The 14,005-nt window shown below is 50.0% G+C and overlaps 1 protein-coding gene across 4 annotated transcripts in view; it reads right to left on the reverse strand.

The window, feature by feature from the left end:
* LOC105914877 overlaps positions 1-14,005 on the reverse strand; it is a 38,836-nt gene that overhangs the window by 14,229 nt on the left and 10,602 nt on the right. Inside the window, exon 5 of one of the 4 annotated variants that reach the window (XR_002678742.1) lies at positions 13,339-13,637. The exons of the other annotated variants lie outside the window; for them this stretch is intronic. The gene's annotated coding sequence lies outside the window, so the exon portion shown is untranslated. Of the gene's footprint in view, positions 1-13,338; positions 13,638-14,005 lie in introns of those variants that run through there. 4 annotated transcript variants of the gene reach the window in all.

A 14,005-nucleotide genomic window follows, 5' to 3' on the forward strand; every position in this document is an offset into this window, starting at 1 on the left:
GAGCTGGTCGAGTGCCTCCTGGGCCTCGGCGGTCCAATCGAAGCGGTCGGTCTTCTTCAGGAGTCGGTAGAGAGGGAGCCCCCGTTCGCCGAGGCATGAGATGAAGCGGCTCAGGGCCGCAAGACATCCCATGACGCGCTGAACTCCCTTTATGTTTTGGATCGGACCCATATCGCTAATGGCCGCTATCTTCTCCGGATGGGCCTCGATGCCACGCACGGAGACGATGAAGCCAAGCAGCATGCCCCTCGAAACCCCAAATACGCACTTTTCAGGATTGAGTTTGATGCGCTTGTCTCTCAGCCTCTCGAAAGCTAGTTCCAGGTCAGGAACGAGTTGGTCGCCCTTCCTGGACTTGACTAGGATGTCGTCTATGTAGGCCTCAACGGTTCACCCGATGAGGTCCCCGAAACACTTGAGCATGCATCGCTGGAATGTAGCCCCCGCGTTTTTGAGGCCGAACGGCATTTTGACGTAGCAGTAAGGCCCGAAAGGGGTGATGAAAGAGGTCGCGAGCTGGTCGGACTCTTTCATCGCAATTTGATGGTAGCCGGAATACGTGTCAAGGAAGCTGAGGGTTTCGCACCCTGCGGTTGAGTCGACTATCTGATCTATACGTGGCAAAGGAAACGGATCCTTTGGACACGCTTTGTTGAGACCGGTATAATCAACACATATCCTCCATTTGCCATTCTTTTTCTGTACAAGAATAGGATTAGCCAACCACTCGGGGTGGTACACTTCCTTGATGAATCTGGCCGCTAAAAGCTTCTGGAGCTCCTCGCCGATGGCCTTGCGCCTCTCCTCATCGAAGCGGCGCACGCCTTGTTTCACCGGTTTGGAGCCGGCCTTGATGTTCAAGGAGTGCTCGGCGACTTCCCTCGAGATGCCTGGCATGTCCGAGGGTTTCCACGCGAAAACGTCGCTGTTCGCGCGGAGGAAGTCGACGAGCGCGCTTTCCTATTTAGGAGATAGGGTAGTGCCTATCCGCACCATCTTGCCGTCGGTGCTGCCGGGGTTGAGGGGGACCTCCTGGACACCTTCGGCGGCCTCGAAGGAGGTGGCGGACTGCTTGGAGTCGGGCGGGTCCTCGATGCTCTTTGCGAGCTGGACCGCGGGGTCCTCCATGCAGGTGATGGCCGTGGCGTATTCGCAGCACTCTACGTCGTATCCGTACACCTTCTGGAAAGACGTGCCAACGGTGATGACCTCGTTGGGCCCCGACAGCTTGAGCTTGAGGTAGGTGTGGTTGGGGATGGCCATGAACTTGGCGTAGCATGGCCGCCCCAAGATGGCATGGTAGGTTCCGCGGAAGCCCACCACCTCGAAGGTGAAGGTCTCCTTCCTGTAGTTGGAAGGAGTCCCAAAAGTGACGGGCAGGTCGATCTGCCCGAGTGGAATCGCCCGTTTCCCGGCACGATGCCGTGGAACGGCATCTCGCTGGGACGGAGGCGGGAGCAGTCGATCCCCATGGCGTCGAGGCTCTCAGCGTAAAGGATATTGAGGCGTACGAATACGACGTAGAGTGCTGCCTCCATCCGTGAGCACCTTGGTGAGGCGCTTGGTCCTGACGATGGGGTCGACGACGAGCGGGTAGTGTCCCGGCTGCAGGACACGTTTCGAATGGTCAGACTAATCGAAGGTGATGGCGGACCTCGACCAGTCGAGGAAGGTTGGGGTAGCGGGCTCGGCCGCATAGACTTCGCGGCGCTCCAGCTTTCAGCGGCGCTTGGAGTCGTAAGCCACCGGCCCGCCGAAGATCATGAAGCAGCCGTCCACCTTGGGGAAGCCATCTTCCTTCTCCTCGTCGTCCTTCTTCTCTTCTTCGGGCTTCCGTCTCCGATCACCCTTGACTGGGTTGCCTAAAAAATACCTCTTCATGAGGTTGCAGTCCTTGTAGGCTTGCTTGGCGGGGAACTCGTGGTTCGGGCACGGTTCCTTGAGCAGCTTGTCGAAGAAGCCGGGGATGCCCTCAAGGGGCGGCTGTCCTCATCTGCGCTCAGCACCGGCCACAAGGGGAGCCTTGCACCGTTGCTTGTTCTTCTTCTTCTGTTGGCGGTTGGAGGTGCCCTCATCGGCATCCTCCTCCCGCTTTACCTTGCCTTGGAGCGGTCGAAGATCGTCCCAACGGCCTCTTCGCCCGAGGCGAAGCTGGTGGCGATGTTGAGGAGCTCCTCCATGGTCCGTGGGCCCCTGCGTCCCAGCTCGTGGACCAGGGGTCGGCAGGAAGTTTCTACCAGGAAAGCTCCAATGACGTCGGCGTTCGCGGCGTTGGAGAGCTCGGTGCGCTTCCTAGAGAAATGCCAGATGTAGTCCCGAAGGGACTCGTCCGACCCCTGGCGGTAGCTCCGGAGGTCCCAGGAATTTCCAGGGCGCATGTACGTGCCCTGGAAGTTCCCCACGAAGATCTCTTTCAGGTCGTTCCAGTTACGGATCCGACCCGAGGGGATGTGTTCTAGCCAGGCTCGCGCCGAGTCGGCCAGAAACAGAGGGAGATTGCGAATGATGAACAGGTCATCATCCGTCCTACCGGCTTGACATGAAAGCCGGTAGTTGCTGAGCCAAAGCCTGGGGTTCGTCTCCCCGGAGTACTTGGCCACATTTGTGGGCTACCTGAAGCGCGTTGGCAACGGCTTATTCAGGATGCGTGCGGAGAAGGCCCTGGGCACCACTGGGTCAGGGCTCGGGCTGCGGTCTTCTTCACTGTCATAACGACCACCACGGTGGACGTGGTAGCCGTGGTCCACGCCATCCTCTCTATCGGCGTGGGAGCGCCTTCGCGTGTCCAGAGTGTCATGGGCGTCATGGATGGGACCGACGCGCTGGTGGACGGACTGGGCTCCGCCTCCTGCGGGCGGCAGTGTTTGTCGAGCGGGCGCGGCCCGGTTCCTACCGGGAGGAGGCTGGTGAATGGACTCCCCACGCCTTTCGGGAGGCGCGGTGGGTGCTCCCCTGCTGGCGTTGTGGCCGCGTCGCCGAGACGCGGAGCTTTCCGCCTGCTGGACGGCGGCGCACTCGAGCAGGTTGCACACCTCCTGGTGCGCTTGATGCTCCTCGGGCGTCACCGGCTCAGGGAGTCGTCGAAGCAGGGCCGCGGCGGCGGTGATGTTTTGGCTGGCCTGGGCAAAGAGCTGCAGGCGATCCTCGTCCTCGCAAATGCGCCTCTGGACGTCGCGCGCCTGATGACGTGCCCCGCCTTCGTTGCGGGGGTGCTCGACCTCCTGGTGGGGCGCCGCGCGTGCCTCCGGCTGACGTGGCCGCTCTGGGGCCCTGGCGAGGGCCCCGGTTGTGGCTTCGGTAAGCGGTGGGGGAGTGCGCTGCCTCCCTTCGGCGCCATCATCGTTGGACCCCTCGGAGTGCGCGTCGACCATGAAGCACTCGCGCGAGGGGTGGTGGCTCCCGTTGTTGGAGCCACCGTCGGAGGCTGTGCCCGCCACGTCCACGAACACGTTGTTCGTGGGTGGCATGAGCATGGATCGCGCCAGGAGACGCCCGTAGGTCGCCGCAGCGTTGCACATGCCAAGGGGCTACTCTGCCAAAGGAGGTCCCGTGGTGCGCGCCTAGCGGCTCACCACCCTTTCGGCGGAAGAGCCGAAGGTGACGGGGTGAGCGGACAGGGCAAGGAGAAGGATCAGCTCGATCCCCTCCCTCGTGGTGAGGAAGTCCAAGCTCCCAAAGCGGACGAGGGAGCTGGGAACAAAGCTGGCATCGCGGTTGTCCATCTGAAGCCGGTGATGTACGCGCAAAGGTCCCCTACCTGGCGTGCCAACTATCGTTGTCGAGATTAGCGGATCAAGACTACGGCAAGTAAATTTCTTTGATGCGCGTAAGGCTTCGGATGGTGGCGTGAGAGGACACGGGGTTAGACTGGTTCGGGCAGGAATAGCCCTACGTCCAGTATGAGGAGCTGCTCGTGTTGCTCACACAGGGTCTGTAGTAGGGGTTACAAACAGGCGAGAGAGGGAGTCAGTCCCAAGTCTCTTGGGTGTGCACTGATGCTCGTAAGGGGAGTGTGTGGGTTCTGTTGTCTTGAGAGTCCTCCCAGTCTCGGGACTCCTCGTTCTCCTTTTATAGCGCAAGGAGGACACCGGGGATACAGATGAGCCAGACGTGTGGAGAGGTAAAAGAGATAAGCTAAGTAAGGTACAACACGGGGACAAGGAGCGAGTTCCCAGGTCGCCGCCTTCCTCTCCGGCCTTTGTCTCCCATCAGCGTGGCCACCGGAGGGGGGCGGCTGCCGTTGGATCCTGTCGGTGATTCGCTGGTTGTCCGTCACCGCCAGGCATGATGATGATGCCCGGCCGCCTTAGCCATGCGCGTCGTGGGGGACGGCTGACCCTTGTAGTCCTGCCTGTTGCCCGTGGAACACGGACGTCGCGTCCCTGTCGCCGAGCAGGCTAAGCGCGAGAACGGGTGGTGCTCCCTCCTGTGCCAGGCGACGCATGCAATGAGTGCCCTACGGTGACTCAGGAGAGGCCGCGGGCGCTGTAGCCTGTGCAGTCGTTGCTAGAGTGTTCCATCGGGGTAGTTGTGGTGGGTCACGTCGAGGGGCGCGGGCGCCTTTCTGCGCGCCAGAGCCACGGCGCATTTATGGCGAGATTGGTGGGGGCCTACGAGATCCGCGCTCTCATCTGCTGGTCTGCGCCCGAGGTGGATCCCTATCTTGTGGGCCTGAATGAGTCCGACCCTCTACGCTCGGGGTCGGGCGAGACGGAGCCCTGCAGCGAGGGGTCGGGCGCACCCGACCCCAGGACCGTGGGTCGGGCGAGGCGGAGTTTCGTCAGCGAGGGGTCGGGCGTGTCCGACCCCGGGATCTTGGGTCAGGCGAGGCGGAGTGGAATGCTCCTTGCCCATGCCGGGTCAGCGGGGATCGCTATTACCGCAGGTGGGCCCGGGCTTTTATGATTTGTTGTTTTAAGGGGCTTAAGGAGGTCGTTAATATTTCCCCCAACACTAAGGTATGAATTTTTGTACATAGATGGCTTCTGCTACTGGAGGAAGTGGTGATGGTGGGGGCGATCGTCGTTCCTCTTCTGGCAAGGGGAAAACCATAGTTGGCCCTCAGGATAAGCCGAAGAAAATGAGAACGTTGGAGAAAGTAATACTTCATTATTTGCAGAAATGTTATGAAGAAGTTGTTGCGGCGTGTCAGGAACCTCCTTTTGGTGGTCGTTATGCTCCACCATCAGTCCCGGGTGTTTCACGTCCACTTAGTACTACCGTTCCAGGAGGCACAAATAAACCATAGGATGAGGCTGGGTCAGCGGAACCTTCGTCTTCACCGCTCAAGGATGCTTAAAGTCCTCCTAGATAATAACCAGTGGATCGCTTATCGTAGTGTATCATGTTGTTTGAATCTGTAATTTAAGTATGTGTATTTGTATTTATGTCTAAACTTTCAGCATTATTTGCACTACAACGTTTGACATGCTTTCAATTGTGAATCTATTTTCATGCGTAATCAATTTTCAAGTGTAATCCGTTTTCACGCGTAGTCCATTTTCAAGTGTAATCCATTTTCATGCATAATCAATTTTCAGTGTAATTCATTTTCACGCGTAATCCATTTTCAAGTGTAATTCATTTTCATGCATAATACGATGCAGATAGACTGGCAATGGATATATAATGCGGACAGACGGAGAAAGGTGTTTATTGATGGCTTGCATTATTTTCTCGAAGTGGCCAAAGCGAACAAGCCAGAGAATGGGTTCGTATGTTGTCCATGCTTCCAATGCAGTAACAAGAAGGACTATTCAAAGGATTCCTGGGGGACTATTCACAGCCACTTGTTTAGATACGGTTTCATGCCTAACTATTTGGTTTGGACCAAGCACGGTGAAAGAGGGGTTGTAATGGAAGACGGCGAAGAGGAGGAGGATGATGATAACATTTTGGACTGGGTTGCAGGCCAAGCTTTTGCAGATACTACAATGGGAGAGGCTGATGAAGATGAGTTTGCAGAAAATGATCCTACTGATGACCTTGGTCAGGTGCTACGAGATGCACATAAAGATTGCGAAACTAAGAAGGAAGCAGCAAAGTTGTAGTGCATGATAGATGATCACCAAAAATTGTTGTACCCAGATTGCCAGCAGGGCTATAAAAAACTAGGTACGACACTAGAATTTATGCAATGGAAGGCAAAAAAATGATGTGTCCGATAAGGCATTTCAGGGGATGTTGAACATTGTCAAGAAGATTCTTACTGAGAATAATGAATTACCATCCACAACATATGAAGCTAAACAGATTATTTGCCCTCTCGGATTGGAGGTTCAGAAGATACACGCATGCCCTAATGACTATATCCTCTATCGTGGTGATGAATATGAGAAAATGGATGCTTTTCACGTGTGCGAAGCGCTGCGGTATAAGATCAGGTGAGATGATCCTGGTGATGTCGAGGGGCAATCTCCTAAGAAGAGAGTTCCCGCGAAGGTGATGTGGTATTTCCCTATAATACCACGCTTGATGTGGTATTTCTCCAAGGAGGAAGGTTGAACAAGACGAATGCTAAGTTGATACGATGGCACAAAAACGAACGTATAGAAGATGAGATGCTGAGACACCCCACAGATGGGGCCCAGTGGAGATCAATTAATAGAGCATTCCCGGACTTTGAAAGTGAAGCAAGGAACATAAGATTTGGTTTAAGTACTGATGGATTCAATCCATTTGGTGAGTTGAGTAGTGGCCATAGTACTTGGCCTGTGACCCTATGTATGTTCAACCTTCCTCCTTGGCTGTGCATGAAGCGAAGTTCATTATGATGCCGGCGCTTATCCAAGATTCAAAACAACCCGGCAACGACATTGACGTGTACCTAAGACTGTTGGTTGATGAACTTTTACAACTCTGGAAGGAAGAAGGTTTACAGCTCTGGAAGGAAGAAGGTGTATGTGTGTGGGATGAGGATAAACAAGAGATCTTTAATTTATGAGCATTGTTGTTCATAACCATCAATGATTGGCCTGCACTGAGTAACTTTTTGGGACAGACAAACAAGGGATATCAGGTCTGCACTCATTGTTTAGACGACATAAACAGCATGTATTTGAAGCACTGTAAGAAGGTCATCTATATGGGTCATCGTCGATTTCTCCCTGCTCACCACCAGCTGAGAAAGAGCGGGATGCATTTCAAAGGAGCGCCAGACCATCGTAAAAAATCTACACACCGTAATGGAAAGCGTGTCTTCGAGATAATAAATGATGTAAATGTAGTCTTTGGAAAGGGTCATGGTAGCTAACTTGTTCCGAACGACGATAATGGACGTGCACCCATGTGGAAGAAAAAGTCAATATTTTGGGAGCTACCTTATTGGGAAATCCTAGAGGTTTGCAACGCAATAGACGTGATGCACCTGACGAAGAATCTTTGCGTGAACGTGCTAGGCTTCATGGGTGTTTATGGGACCTCGAAAGATACATTGGAAGCACGATAGGACCTGAAAGCCATGGAGCAATGAGATGACCTACATCCAGAAAAGAGAGATAACGGACAGCACTACTTACATCCTGCCAGTTACACTCTCAGCAAGGAAGAGAAGGATAGCATGTTCGAATGCTTGAATAGTATGAAGGTCCCGTCTGGGTACTCCTCGAATATAAAGGGAATAATAAATATGAAACAAAAGAAGTTTACAAATCTCAAGGCCCATGACTACCACATGTTGATGACCCAGTTGCTTCCGGTTGCACTGAGGGGTGTTCTACCAGAAAATGTCCAATTGCCGCTCGTAAAGCTATGCGTGTTTGTCAATGTGAAGAAGGCAATCGATCCATCCAAGCTATCAAAGCTACAGAACCATGTGGTGCAATGTCTTGTCAGTTTTGAGCTGGTATTTTCACCATCCTTCTTCAATATTATGACGCACTTACTGGTTCACCTACTAAATGAGATTGGTATTCTCGGACCTGTATACTTGCACAATATGTGGCCTTTCGAGAGGTTCATGGCAGTCATAAAAAATTATGTTCTTAATCATGCCCGTCCAGAAGGAAGCATTGCCAAGGGATATGGAACAGAGGAGGTGAACGAGTTTTGTGTTGATTTTATTAACTCAATTGAGTCGATTGGGGTTCCAACTTTACGCTACAAGGGGAGGCTGCGGGGAATGGGCACCCTTGGAAGGAAATCAAATTTGAGCAATGATACTAATTTGTTCGACAAGGCACACTACACTGTTCTGCAATAGTCATCCTTTGTGGCTCCGTATATCGAGCAGCACAGGCAGATGGTAGTTTCCAAAAACTCGACGAAATCCGATGCTTGGCTTACACGTCATCAAATGGAAACTTTTCCATTCTGGTTGTGCCAACAACTTGTGGGTAACTCTGAGATTCACCCACAGCTCGCTTGGTTAGCTAGGGGAGCTGCTAGCACAATCATGAAATTCCAAGGCTATGAGATAAATGGTTATACATTTTACACGAGAGCCTAGGACCAGAAAAGCACAAACCAGAATAGTGGTGTCCGCATAGATACCATAGATAGAAACAATAGCAAGGAGTCGTATTATGGTTTCATACAGGAGATATGGGAACTCGAATACGGACCGCTCTACATCCCTCTATTTCTTTGCAATTGGGTGAAGCTGACTGCCGTAACCAAAAATCAGTACGGAATGACAATAGTGGATCTGAGCAAGACTGGATACAGTGATGAACCATTCGTACTTGCCAATGATGTGCATCAGGTTTTCTATGTGAAGGAAATGTCTAGCAAATCTAAGAGAAATCCAGAAGAGGATAAAACAGACCAATCAGATGATTATGATCATTTTGATGGCATGCCTCCATTCGCTGTTGAAGTTGACCCAAGCATCCTGCTATCCAAAGAAGAGGCTCCGTACTTACGCCGTGATCATGATCAAGGAACTTTCGTGAAGAAGAAATTTTATAACGTTGTATTGTAATGCGCTAAATTTACTTCACCTTTATGTATTACTTGATACAATTTTTAATTTAACATATGTATGATTTCATTTGTGCTTAAATTAGTTGAGGTGAAGATTTATTAGATAAACATGAACAATTTTAACCACATACAAAAATTCAATTTTTTGCGCTTTGGAATTATTTAATTGAATAATTTCTTGATCACAGCGATGCAATAAAATAATTATTCATTAATTGAATAATTTCTTGATCACATCGATGCAGTAAAATAATTATTTTAGAAGCTAAAAGAACTGGTATAGAATTAATGACTAATTCACACCTATATTCAATATACTCGCTAATTTAATATATTTTTGTTCAAATATGTAAAGTTTTTTGTTTTTGCATCCTGAAATGCAGTGAAAACATAAATAAAATAAATTTCCAAAAAACAGGTGGGAGACAAAAGTGTGGGAAAAAGCCCGTTTGTCCCGGGTGCCAATAGTAACCGGGACAAAAGATCCCCTTTTTATCCCGGTTGCCAAATGTAATCGGGATAAAAGGGTAGTTTTCGATTCCCGCCGGGAACGTACCCTTTTATCCCGGTTACAGTTTCCAACCGGGATAAAAGGGGCCCTTTTATCCCGGTTGGTGTTGGCACCCGGGATAAAAGGGCCTTTAGTCCCGGGTTCAATTACGAACCAGGATAAAAGGGGAGAGGGGATAAAAGCAATTGTAGCCTCTTCTACCCCCACACGAGTTACACTTAGCCAAATTTTCACCGCCACCAAGATCCCGCACCCTCCCGCCTGCTTCGTCGCCACCCATCCGCCTCCCTCGCCGGCCGCTGTCGTCCTTGTTGCCCATCACCCCGGCCACCGTCGGCCCGCTGCCCCGGCCACCTCGCCAGCGCCCGGACCGCCTCCTCCTCCATCGCCTGGACCGCCTCCTCCTCGGTCGCGCCCCCTCGACCTCGTCGCGCTAGCAGCCCCCATCGCGGGGCCTCGTTGCCGCCTCCATCAACGCCACCTCCTCCATCGCCACCGCGCTCTCGTCCGTCGCGGTGCCTCATTGCCGCCTCCGCCCCTCGTCGCTTGCCCCCTCCGTCCCTTGTCGCTGCGGCCACCTCGCTCCATCCACGCCTCCGCTAGCGTGCGCATTGCCAATCCGTCGCTCCAGCCGCCGCTGTCCCGCCGCCCCGGGCGCCGTACGGCCTCGTCGCGCTAGTAGCTAGGCACCGATCCCCGCCGACACTGGCGCCGGGAACGAACGGCCCTTGCTGACGCAAGCCCACCAGCTTGCGTTAGCATGGGCCTTTTTTACTTTTTAGTTAGAAAATCAATAGATATTAGTAGAAAATTATTAGATTAGTTCTGCTATTAGTACAAAATCAATAGGAAATTAGTCAAAACTTAATTAGTATAATTAGTAGAAATTTGTATAAATTTGGTAGAAATTCTTACAAATTACTAGTAGGAATTTAGTAGAAATAGTTAGAAATTAGAATAAATTTGGTATGAATTCTTAAAATTAGTAGGAATTAGTAGAATTTTCTAGAAATTCCAATAAATTTGTAGAAATTAGTATAAATTTGGTAGAAATTCTTACAAATTACTACTAATTTGTAGAAATTTAGTAGAAATATTTAGAAATTAGAAGAATTTTGGTAGGAATTCTTAAAATTAGTAGGAATTAGTAGAAATTTTCTAGAAATTCTAATAAATTTGTAGAAATTTGTATAAATTTGGTTGAAATTCTTACAAATTACTACTAATTTGTAGAAATTTTATAAACATTGCAAACTTTGTGGGATTCATGTTATTCTTTTATTTCATGTATATACCTTAACGTACATGTAACTAAGGCGATTTCATGTAGGTTTCATTCCGTTTGAGTTGCCTATTTCATGGTTGTTCTATGATTCATGACTGTCATGTATGATTTCATGTATGTTTCAATCAGTAGTTGAGATGGCAGACGACGAGACCACAATGTATCTAATGGAGCAGATTATTGCTGGTGATGGTAGTGGCTCCAACCTTCCTATATCGTACACCGATGAAGAGGGCACCCAGGCAGACATGTTCCTATGGCAATGAAGAGCCCTAGCCCTAGCAAAACCTTACCATGGTGGAAGGTTCCGGTGATGGCAAAGAGCCCGAGGCCCAGCAAAACCTTACCGTGGCGGAAGGTTCCGGCGAGGTATATATAATTTCTATTGTTTTACTCCACCGTTAATACTATATACTAATTAACGAATCTTGAACTGTTAGCCCTCTGGATTGACAAAAGGGCAGAAGAGCTGAGGTCATACAAGGGTGATGGATGGGAGGCTTGTCATCACGGAAGTCACAGAAGAGGGCAGGCCGGTTGCTCCCAAAAAAGTAGCAAAGAAGTACGTGAGTGAGATCGGAGCAATCGTAAGGGACAACGTGCCTATCAGCATCAGGGAATGGAAGGGCAAAAGTACTAATCCGTACGCGCTCCGGGATACACAAAAGAATATGATGTGGGAAGATGTCAAGAGACATTTCACATTTCCCGAAGGATATATTGAAAAGGATGTGAAAGAATGGACGTTGAAGAAGATGGATACACAATTCCAGACATTCTAGAAGATGTTGGATGCCAACTACCTTAAGAAGGGTCGAACTCCAGATTTCAATGTGTAGCCAAAGTTAAGGGACCACTGGGAGGCATTTGTTAAATATAAGAGGAGTGAAGACGGTGTGAAAAAGATCCAGACCAACACTACAAATGCTAGTCAGAAGGAGTACCATCATCATCTAAGGCGAGGTGGTTATGGCACAGCAATTCGCAGATGGAAGAAGATGGAACAAGACCTGATCGATCAGGGTATCGTACTAGCAACTATTGAGTGGCCTGAACGATCAAAAAATTGGTATTACGCTCATGGAGGCTCCCTGAGCCAAGAGGATGGGACGTTGATATTCAATGAGACAATACGTCAGAAGGCCAAAAGGCTTATCAAGAACATTGAAAATTCTAAGGTTGAGAGGTTGAAGGTGGACCGAGAGAATGATGAGCTAACATTGGCCCTCGGTAATCCCGAGCACCCAGGACGTTGCCGAGGTTCGGGGTTATTCCGTGGAAGTTTGCTGTCCAAGGCGACAGCACATCGTACAGAAGCCGCAAGCGAAAAAAGGAACAGATCGAGAAGAGCTGGCGGCAGATGCTAGAATCCAAAGTGCATTCACAAGAAGAAAGAATGTTGGAGGAAATAAATCGTCGAGTGGCCCACGTAGTTGCGGAGTTGGCCCAATCTGAAGCATTGCCGAATCCAAACTTCACCAGCCCTTCTCAACGCCTCTTGAGTAGTTGTGCTTTTACAGGGCTCCCCGATGTGCAGACGCCTAGATTACCCGTCGAGGAGCAACGGTTCGCTGTGGCCGCCATCACGCAACGCACCTCATGTGAGCTGCATGCACCGGTCGGTAACCTCACTATTAAGGTATACTTATACATAATATTTATGCAATCTTCTCAATTGATCCACGCCTTGGGATCGGAGTTTAATACTTGTTTACTTTTGCTATATGTACAGGTGGCGTTCGGAAGTGCGTTACCAATCCTGGCAGGACAGACACGCCATGGTATGGAGATTCCACCTGGCTATGCCAGCGTCGGCGTAGAGCAGCTTGTTGATAGCCAATATGAAGGCCTAGAGCTCAACCTCCTCCGAGGCGACGGGGAAAGGACACTGGGAGAATTTTATTACGATGGATGAAATTTAGACGTTCTGAGCAACACCTCAACAGGAAGATTGTAGATATATAGTTTGATTTGTATATATAATACGCACTAAGATTGATTTGTATAGTTGATTTCATTATACTAGTTGAGAATTGTGTATATACTAAGAATTGTGTATATATACAGTAATTTTATAATTACTAATTTCATTCGTTTAAATACTAGTTGATTTTATTATAAAAAAAGTCTCAACTACTAAAGGTTAACAAAAGGGTCGGGGTACGTACGTGATGCATGAAATTACAGGTGCTCAGGCGCGCCTGAAATTTAAGTAGGACTTTAGTCCCGGTTGGGACCCAACTGAGACTAAGGGCCTGTCCCGCGCGTGACCAACCGGGACTAAAGGGTGGCTTTACTCCCGGTTGAAGGATCCAGGACTAAAGACCCCCCTTTTATCTCGATTGGTTTATCCTGGATGGATTTTCGGGAGATATGCACCCTACCAACCGGGACTAAAGGCGAGTTCTCTACTAGTGTCCTTAGCATCGGATGAACCATATGTCAGTCATCCTGCACCTATTGTTGCAAAAATGAGAAAACTACCAATACAACATCCAAAACTCACAAATTGTAACATCCAAAATTTGCATATTGCAACATAGAGGAACAATAAGCACAATGTCATTATTCAGCTACTGCAACATCAACGATGCTGCTTCATCTAGCCATGGTGGCATGGACATGCAACAGCCGGGAGATGGTGTTCCTGGCAAGACCAGCCTCCGAGGAGAAGTGGTAGCCGCGGTTGCTGCGCTTCTATGCTCCAGCGATAGACAGTAGGTGAACAGATGGAGCACCCTGGCATCGAGCGTTACCGGCCTTGATGATGAGATTGAAGGGACGCTTGCATGCGCTGGAGTTGAGCAAAAGGGGAGGGAAAAGAGCTCCACATGGAAGATGCCAGTATGGTGCCACGGCATGCAGCGGAGGGGCTTTTGCTAGTGGCGACGGACCTCCGCATGGAGCGCAGGCTTGCTGCTGCATTGTTTGCATGGGAGACAGGCGTGAGAGGAGATGAATGGCCAGGAGAAAAGCAAGCATGGGGATAACGTCGGGGAATATACATCTGAATTTTTATCTGGAAGGGGCGGTCATCGGTGGTGGAGTGGACGAGGCACTAGCATCCGATGTTTGGTTGGTGCGTAGGATGGAATATAATGCAAATCATCAAACTTATGTTTGGTTGGTGCGTAGGATGGAAGTTAGCAAGGGAAACCTCTACTTATTTTTTATATAATTTTTTATTCTAGTCTGTTTAATTCGTTTCCACAAGGAGTCGAACCCAAACCTGCTGGATGCTACTCAGGTGCTCTAACCACTAGACGGAGACTATTTCACGGTCCCAT

Source organism: Setaria italica, chromosome VIII, assembly GCF_000263155.2.
Source record: "Setaria italica strain Yugu1 chromosome VIII, Setaria_italica_v2.0, whole genome shotgun sequence".
NCBI lineage: Eukaryota > Viridiplantae > Streptophyta > Magnoliopsida > Poales > Poaceae > Setaria > Setaria italica.